Here is a 9,381-nt window from a genome sequence, read left to right on the forward strand (position 1 = left end):
TAATTTCTAGACTTGCATTTTGAATCTCATGTTGAAGATTTATTTTTTTGCTTTAAAAAAGATCAATATATAAGATTTGTAGCCAAGTAAACGCTATATATCGGTGTGTATTTTTTTGTTGTTATCATTTGTCTTCATTGATCGAACGCATTTCAATTGCATCACTTTGGCTTATTTCAGATTTTCTGACTGTTTGTAAAAGTTAGAGGAGAATTTGGTTGCTAATTGTTCTTAATTTTTTAACAAATGATATTTAATTTAATTTTTTGAGCTAATATTAGTGTTTGGCGTGTTTTATTTATCACTGCTAACAGCAGCGATCAGGACATTATTCGTTTTATATGACGGATATTTCGATAGTAAGGGGCAAATGTAATTTCGATTTATGTGGAAATTTGGGTTACATCAGTGATGGTAAAACAAAACCATCAAGTTTATTGTCATAATTATACAGCAGATGGGTCATTTTTGAGGGACACATTTAAAATGGGAATAGATGACATTTACTGTTGATTCTCTCTCAGTGACATTCGGCCTAATGGCTTAGTACATAAAAGTGATCGTGACAGTGATTATGACGATTTTCATTTCTGTTATGATGAGCCTAATTTGAACTCTTTAAATGATTCCATTTTATTACATTGAATTGATTAGAAATCAGATTTTTAAGACACTCATAACAATTTAGAAATGACAAGGGCAAGTATTGTGAGTAATATATGACTTCTTGCTATAGCAATTTTGGAACTAAATTACTGTAGAATCATAGAATCCATAGAAGCCTTTATAGGGTTAGCTGTACACCTCATTGTTACACCGCACATTATGATGAATCAGAAGATTGTTAATAATCCCGATCTGGGGGAAAAAAGTCACATTCACTGGGATAATGATGATAATGTGTCTGTGGGCGCCCAGTATTATTACTTACTCACATGTGGAGGATGAAGGATCTCTGCTGGATGTGTCTCTCTGAAGCCTCTTTATGATAGACGACATCCATTGTTTTAATGATCATGTAGATTCTAACGGGGAAAGTGCAATTGGAATTCTCACAAGGACGTTTTGGTTCAACTTGAATGTACTCAGGCCTTTGTGCAGTTGTTTGTACGTGTGTGTATGTGTGTGTTTGTGCAGAGGGTGGGCTTAAGTGTTTGCGGTGGTGTGAGTGTGCTTAGAATTTGTGGAGGCAGGCTTTGTTACTAATGCCATTTTCCTGCAATAAAACATTGATAATAATTATAGAGATGTCAACGATATCAACTGTCTAGAGATGATGGGTCGAATTAGTATCGTCGCCCCGTGTGGGTGCAGATAATTCAGCCAAGGCATGTAGAATCAGAGCTTTGAAAACTCCGATAATATCCGATTTGACAAATAGACCGTGGCAGGCACAATGTGACATTGGCATCAGCACAGTTAAGATGCCGTCTCACAGCTTAAGCTTTGCTCTAAATATGAAGTCTTAACTAAATCTCTCAGTTTATCTGATACCAGACAAAGTGCATGTCATCACAATGTTCATAATGTGCAATACTACTGTATTTTAAAGGATTAAAGCCCAACCAAAAAGTATATACACCTTCCCCCACAGACGTTATGATGAATACAATGTATTTTTTTTAAGTATGAAAGCCCATTCAACACGTATTTACAGCCCCGCCCTCGCCCCACTCATTGACCAATGCATGTTATTATGAAACCAATGTATTTTTCTTTTAAGTATTAAAGTCCAACCAAAAAGCATTTACAGCCCCTCCACACAAACATATACTGACTAATGCACGTAATTATTATTTTTTTTATGTGTCCTTTTTTAATAGGCGTGGCCGAAGCCAGAGTTCAAATAGCCGACTTCAGACGCCAGACAGGTGATGATCCCGGAAGGAAGACGGGTGTGCGTGCGTGCACTGCAGAGCAGCTCAAAAGTGACGATTTGCCGACGAAATCCTGCCAAACTTCTCACAGGACGATGCTGCACATTTGGTACATTGTCGTTTGGGGATTTCGAAGCCCCAGTTCTCGTCTCAAGAGTGATTCGTTGACGTGATGTAGCCCTATGTGTGTGCAGACAGCAAAATGTTTGCAAACAAATTGGCTGCATTGCGTTTCCGATCGCTCTCTGTTTAAAACGTAATTATTCCTTTTTGTGTTTCAGTCCCTCAACGAGCACAGACTGCTGGGAAACAACCAGAAAGGAGCAGCTTGTCGACGCCATAACAAAGTGAGTCATTTTTAAATAGTTCCGATCTTCTTTAAACGCCTGCGTTCAGTGTTCAGGGCTTTGCGCAATTGGCTCGATTTCCATTATGATACATTCAAATTGTTTTTAAATAACAAAAAACTGTGGGTAATTCACCCACACAAATGCCATTAGTGGATGTGTAAGGAATAAACAGTAATCCCTCGATTATCGCGGTTAATGTAGACCAGACCTGTCTGTGATAAATGATAAACTGTAAAGTAGGCTCATCCCTATTGAAGTAAAATTTAAAAAAAATACTGTAGTGGCAAGTGAAGGAATAACTCCCGCTTGAGTTTCTGTGACTTTTCACATCTTTCTGAACTTACAAAAAAATCTGCCATGTAGTGGAACTGAACATAAACAAATTATAAACTTTTAGCCCCTTAACTTTTTTTCCATATTAGTTTTAAATGTAGTTTTGACAAAATAGATTTATTTAACAATAGTGCTGGTGTCATTTTTGACTCGTTTAAACATAATGAGAAAAACAAACTCTTTGTGTATTTTTTTTAAGAATGAATGGATTTGAAATAATCGACTGAAAACTTGAGGCAGAAGTGGGATTTATTTTAATGTTGTAGTGTCCAGTGTTTTCAAATTTCCCACCACGTGATCAAGATCCTGATATAGTTTCGTGGAGGAAAACGGACTGATCGTTTTTTAGTCTTTACTGCAGACTGTCTAATTTGCCTTTTGATGTTTCATAGAAAAAAGCTAAATGTAGGAGGTAGTTTTGTCAAATTTTGATGTTCGGCGCTAGTCTTTACTTTAATCTATTGTGCCTTCACTCCTTTTTTGAGATTGGTTCTGCCAGAGCCTATCTTGACATAGGCAGGAAACCTGCTCCCCTTGGCTGGAATTCTGAAAAACAAAAAATCATTTTCAAGGTCTTACCTTTTATATTGAAAAAAACTCATAGATTTGTTCTGCCTGAGCATATGAGTTTTTTCAAAATAAAAGGTAAGACCTTGTGAATGTTTTATTTTTCATAATTCCACTCATGGGGGACCAGGTTTCATGCCTGAGCCTATCTCCACATAGGTGGGAAACCTGAAAAACAAAAATAAAACATTTCCAAGGTCTTGCCTTTTATTTTGAAAAAAACTCATAGATGTGTTCTGCCTGAGCATATCTATGAGTTTATTTCAAAATAAAAGGTAAGACCTTGTGAATGTTTTATTTGTCAGAATTCCACCCATGGGGGACTTGGTTTCATGCCTTTCAAAATAAAAGATAAGCTTTTCTCAGTTTTTTTCAGAATCCACCAGAGGGGACCTGGTTTCTGCATATGAACAGATAGCCTCAGGAGCCCCCAATCTATGAAGTTTTTCAAAATAAAAGGTGAGCCTTTCTCAATGTTTTTTTATTTAACTGTGTACTGACTCCTTTTTTTTGTTTTTCAGAATCTTCCAGAGGGGACCTGGTTTCTGCATATGAACAGATAGCCTCAGGAGCTCTCAATCTATGAAGTTTTTCAAAATAAAAGGTGAGCTGTTCTCATTGTTTTTTTAACTAACTGTACTAACCCCCCTTTTTTTCAGTTTTCCAGAATTCCACCAGGGGGTGGAGAAGATTCAATTTTTTACGATGCTGGAGCACCAACGGGAACCAGTCTATGAAGTTTTTCAAAATAAAAGGTGAGCCCTTCTCATTGTTTTTTTAACTAACTGTACTAACCCCCCCTTTTTTCAGTTTTCCAGAATTCCACCAGGGGGTGGAGAAGATTCGATTTTTTACGATGCTGGAGCACCAACGGGAACCAATCTACAAACTTTTTCAAAATAAAAGCTGATTTCCTGTTTTTCCAGATTTCCTGCTGGTGACTAGAGGAATTACTTCATTTTATTCAAGTTTTTCAAAATAAAAGCTTTGAAATGTAAACATGTGTTGGTCTTTATCTAACAAAAAAATGCAAGTTATAATCAAAGTTTAAATTTTTTTATTTACAAGTAAACATTTTAACTTCAGCATACATAAGAAAACATTTGTATATTAATGCAAACATTTAGAAAAAGGGGGATAAACACTTAGAAAAAAAATAAAAAAAAGGGGGGATAAACACTTAGAAAAAAAATGGGGGATAAACACTTAGAAAAAAAATTAAAAAAAAGGGGGGATAAACACTTAGAAAAAAAATTAAAAAAAAAGGGGGGATAAACACTTAGAAAAAAAAATAAAAAAAGGGGAGATAAACACTTAGAAAAAAAAAGGGGGTATAAACACTTAGAAAAAAAAATAAAAAAAGGGGGGATAAACACTTAGAAAAAAAATTAAAAAAAAGGGGGGATAAACACCTAGAAAAAAAATGTAAAAAGGGGGGGATAAACACCTAGAAAAAAAATGTAAAAAGGGGGGGATAAACAGTTAGAAAACAAAAATGATCAAAAAGCAGGGGGGAAAGCTATTCTGGAATATACATGAGAAATTCTTATAATATATTAGGGGGGAAATGATGGGAATAAACACATGGATAAAAATGCTGGAGATAATATCCATGGGACATATATAATAGAGTGGTATATACACAGGAAATATGTAATTTTAGGCAAAAAAGCTAGATGAATAAACACTTAGAAAATAAAATCTGGGGGGTTGTACACTTGGATAAAAATGGGAAAATACTGGAGGAACAAACACTTAGGTAAATATACGTAGAACTTCTGCTCCAGCATTAATTGAGATCCTCTTTACCTTAAAGATTTGGTCAAAAAGCAGTGGGAATGAATGGCCAGTGAAACATGATGACGATTTAGGCTTTTATTTGATTTGGATTTTCAGAAGTACAGAGACACCATATGATTCAAGTGGGCAACTTGTGAGGAAGATCTCTCAGGCCTGTTGCATGCAAAAAAAATAGCAAAAGTTAGAATATATAAACTGGAGATTCAACTTTTTAGAAAGGGTGGAGTTTTACCTTGATCTGGCCCAGTCTCTTCTGAAACCTCAAGAGTGCTCCTGGCATGCTAGAAGAGCTGCATCTTGGTGCTAAATGGAAAAATATCACACAAAAAAGCACAAGTTAGGATAAATGGAGATTCAATAGATAGGCTTAGTTGTTTCTTGGGGCAAGTAGTTTTATCTTGATGCTAAACAGGGAACACTTGATTCAACCAACGTATTTGGGGGTTGCCAAACAATTATGGGATAGAGCAATATTACAAGAAATGTAATAAATGATCAAGATAAAGAATGAAAATAAGTTAGCGAGTGCTATTTCCCCTTTTCCAGACAAGGCAATTAAATATACAGACTGAGGTTAACAGCTTGGACAAGGGTGTCAAACTCGGGTTGGTTCGCTGGCTGCAATAAGGTCCACTTGATTTTACATGAGCTGTACTATTTTTGAAATATTTAGTTTTTTTTTTCTATTTAAATTGCATTGAAAAACTGCATCGAAAGCCCTGAATATTCAGTTTTATTATAGATCTAAAACAAATGTTAGAGCTTTTTTTCTTCATGAGAGAAAATCTTGTAATAATTTGTTTTTCATTTCAAAAGGAAACAAAATATTTTGGGGAAAATGTTCAATATTAGCGTGGAATACAATTTTTAAAATACATTTATTTTTAGATTTTACAATATGCTTTTTTAACTTAAAAACACAAAAAGTAAAAAATGGGTTAAAAAATACAATTACTGATTTAAAAAAGGGGAAGATGAGGTCATATAATATACATGTACAATCTTCATTGAAATTCGATCCTAACAGAAAGTCAGCACTCATGATTTACTTTCTCAGGCCGCACAAAATGACAGTGGGCCAGATTTGGCCCCCGGGCCGCAACTTTGACACCAGTGAGCTAGGCGGAAGTGGTCTTAAATTTTGTATACGTGTTTTTTTTTGTAAAAACAGAACAATTACAAATCGGGAACATGTGTTTCGCACTCAGAATGAAAACGATTACATACAAAACAACAGGAACTAAGTCATGCCCCTGGATGTCATTCTAGAGTGAAAACTTACCCAGGAAACTGTCGGTTGATGCCTTGCATTGTTTGATTAAATTTAAAGTCTTGCTACACGACTCAACAATGGAAAGAAAACGGAGTACGTGCTTTTTAAGTCAAATCGTGACGCAGACACTAATGCTGACTAGTACGTAACATGATGTGGCACAAAGCCGGTCGAGAAAAGAAGCCCATACTTAAATTGTCGACGGTGTGTTAAACCTGGCATTAAACTAAGAGATTTGTTGGCGTTTTGGGCTCAACTAATTGCTGAAAAAATCTCCCGATCGCGTGATAAAAACGTATTTAGGCCAGTGAATTGCTTGACTTCTTACCTGTCGGCGTGCGCGTCCAGCGTTCCAAAAGGAAGTGTTACTGCGCATGCACTTCATTAAATCCGCTCCGTCGACAATGGGCGTAACCACGCCCATATTGTCCCGTCACATTGAAACCCGTCTATGTTTAGAAGATGACGAAGAATAGTCGCGAGTTTAGGGAAAGTGCTAGGACTATGACTTTTTCCATTCTCACTGTCACTGATTCGTTAGGGCCACCTTCTCTCAACTTATGATTCCTGCCATCTGCAGATTCTCTCCATCCTTATTACTATGCTTTGCCCCCACTGGCCCATTCCTCCTCGCATCTCCCCTGGGGATTAGTTGGCTAAACGCAGGGAGGCGCTCAGTAGCATATGAGAGACGACTCCTCCGTGGATCATAAATTCGCTGGTGATTGAGGGGAGCAACGCCAGGCTCCTACTGAGCAAGCAGGCAATCTGAGGCACTGCAGCGAACAGAGTGACCTCAAAGTGACATTAAAGCAACCTTGAAAGTGGACTTAGTGTGACAGAGCTCTTGCTGTAACAAGATGATAAGGCTCCAGATTAACCGATGCGACAGCCGAGGATAACACCATCTCATCGGAGATACGAGAAATAATCGAAGGCACAAGCTCTCATTCAGATTCATGTTGAGAGTCAAAATGTTTGTTTAGCTGAGGCATCAAGCCATTTACTTCAGGTTGAAATACACTCCAGAGGCAGTGGTGTCAAACATACGGCCCGCGGGCCGGATCCGGCCCGTCTGGTGGTTTGGTACGGCCCGGGGAAGAAAGCTGCATTGTATAAAAAAAAATGAATTGTATTATCTTCTAGGGGGCGCAGTGTTTTAGTAAGAGCAGAAAACATGAATTGACATTTATTTATATTCTTATGTTATTCTCTTGTTCATATTATATTGTTCATAATGTAAAAGGAGAATTCTTTTAATAAACATTTTGATAATTTACTCATTCTTTGCACCAATTATTAGTATTAGTGACTAATACAAAGGAAAAAGGTGGGCTTATTGTTAGTTCTATGTAATTTTGCAATGGGTTTCAAACAATCTTTTGTCAACTATCAAAGTTATTGAAGTTAGAATTGAGCGTTGCTCCCTTTTATTGAGGGTTAGGACTACTACTAGTTTTCATGTTTCTTTTTTTGCTGATCAAAATACCAATTATTGGAATCTTCTGAGTAAGCCTGCAAGCCTGCCTTCACAGATGTGATGCCCTTGCCTCCCTTCTGTCACACTACTCAGATGCCAATGACATATACTGAGCCAAAAATACATGTCTGCTGTGTAAAACCTATTCATCAAGTGTGTCAAACCCAGAGTGCAGGCTGTAAAGTTCCCAATTTAAACTCATGTGGGACATACTAGAATATATGTGTGTCTTAATCGGATGTAATTAATTTAGCAAACTGTCAATTACGATTGACTGAAACAAGAATTCGGTGATCAGACAACATGAACTTGGAGAAAAGGGAAAAGGTACCGGCAAAGAACTGATGAAGACAAACCTGCGACATGGTCAATCTCTGGGTGGTTTAAGTAGGTCATTGATGGTGATGAGCCACACCAAGTTCTGGACTTGTGATTGGGAGACAGATGCATCCGCCACCTGTTTAGCCCTGGGCCTGACACTGACCAGCACGTATACTGCTAATCTTTGTCAACAGGCGATCCTACGTGTGAGTGCTAGAACTGCTTAACTAAACTGCCTTTCTCTAGCCAGCGACCGGCCGACACGAGGGTGCGGTAACACGCTGGTAGCCGGAGATGGTCCAGCATGGTGTACCGAAGTCCCGGGGAATCCAAAAGACCACTTTGCTGTCTAACAGCAGTGCCTACATGTGGTAGATATTACTTTTCCTTTCTAATCCTTGTTTAGTAATACTCTGTCTCAATGCTATGGTGCATTAGAATATATAATGTGTAATAAAATACTTTTTATATACTGGCATAAATGTGTACAGTATGTTTATTGAGTATATTACACAAATAAGTCTTGTGACCTAGTTAAAGTTGAACACTACTTTAGAAGAAACACAAAAGCTATCATCACAACCAGTTAAAATGTGTTAACCAGTAAAATACTGCAATGATTAGCAAGCAAACAAAGAGAAGTATTCCTTGCAAAGAATGTATAGGACTTGAGCAAATGTTATTTTTGTGTGCACATAATGAAATTGGGTTATAGGAATGGAAAAGGCAGGAATATTAAGTGATTTGTGAAGCATTACCAACACTGTCAATCCATAAAGTACAGCACTGGGAAACTAAGAACAAAGTCCCTGGACAAATCTATAAGCAAATGTATAATTATGTATTCAAAACCCACTTGTATTTTTGAAACGTAGAAAGAATACTACATTTAGGTCGAGACGTGTTTTCTCGCATACAATGAGAGCAATTTGTTTTAGTTTGACAGCATTCACAAGCAGAATCGCTGCTGGGCAAAATGCATACCAAGTCCTCAACAAAGATTTTTCCATCTGCATTGGCCTTTTTTTTTTGTCAAAGCCAAGCAAAAAGAGTTGCCCTAAGTGAGATCTTATCACTATTCTCCAGTTACTGGCACCAATGGTGAGTAGCAGCTCCTTCAAGGGTACTTGACAAGAAAATATTCTTCGTCCAAATTTTCTTTACATGCACCTCCTCACCAGTCACAGTGAATACACGTTCCAGTGTTTTCAAATGAATCCTAACTGGTGGTCCGACTTTCCCACATAATGCTCTGGGAAGTCTTAAGAAGATGGACAAAAGATCCCTACAAATCCCACATGGATTACCTCATGCCTTTAGTCTCTGAAGTGGCAGTTAGCCTCTCTTCAAAACAAGTAGGAAATAAAGGAAGAAGAAGAG

At 37.4% G+C, this 9,381-nt stretch overlaps 2 long non-coding RNA genes across 3 annotated transcripts; one reads left to right on the top strand and one right to left on the bottom strand.

Moving 5' to 3' along the window:
- Positions 1 to 1,836: 1,836 nt before the first annotated feature.
- LOC144195681 (uncharacterized) lies at positions 1,837 to 4,126 on the top strand. 2 transcript variants are annotated; one of them, XR_013326132.1, is made up of 6 exons: positions 1,837 to 1,986; positions 2,159 to 2,224; positions 3,494 to 3,586; positions 3,649 to 3,731; positions 3,787 to 3,882; positions 3,938 to 4,126. It is a non-coding gene; the product is annotated as an uncharacterized LOC144195681 (long non-coding RNA). The 2 variants fall into 2 exon arrangements; XR_013326131.1 differs by having other exon boundaries at positions 3,504 to 3,586.
- Positions 4,127 to 4,987: 861 nt separating this feature from the next.
- LOC144195671 (uncharacterized) lies at positions 4,988 to 6,813 on the bottom strand. Its single transcript, XR_013326129.1, has 3 exons — positions 6,529 to 6,813; positions 5,160 to 5,230; positions 4,988 to 5,080 (listed from the first exon to the last, which is right to left on the bottom strand). It is a non-coding gene; the product is annotated as an uncharacterized LOC144195671 (long non-coding RNA).
- Positions 6,814 to 9,381: the final 2,568 nt, after the last annotated feature.

The sequence above is a fragment of the Stigmatopora nigra genome, chromosome 4, assembly GCF_051989575.1.
Source record: "Stigmatopora nigra isolate UIUO_SnigA chromosome 4, RoL_Snig_1.1, whole genome shotgun sequence".
Lineage (NCBI taxonomy): Eukaryota > Metazoa > Chordata > Actinopteri > Syngnathiformes > Syngnathidae > Stigmatopora > Stigmatopora nigra.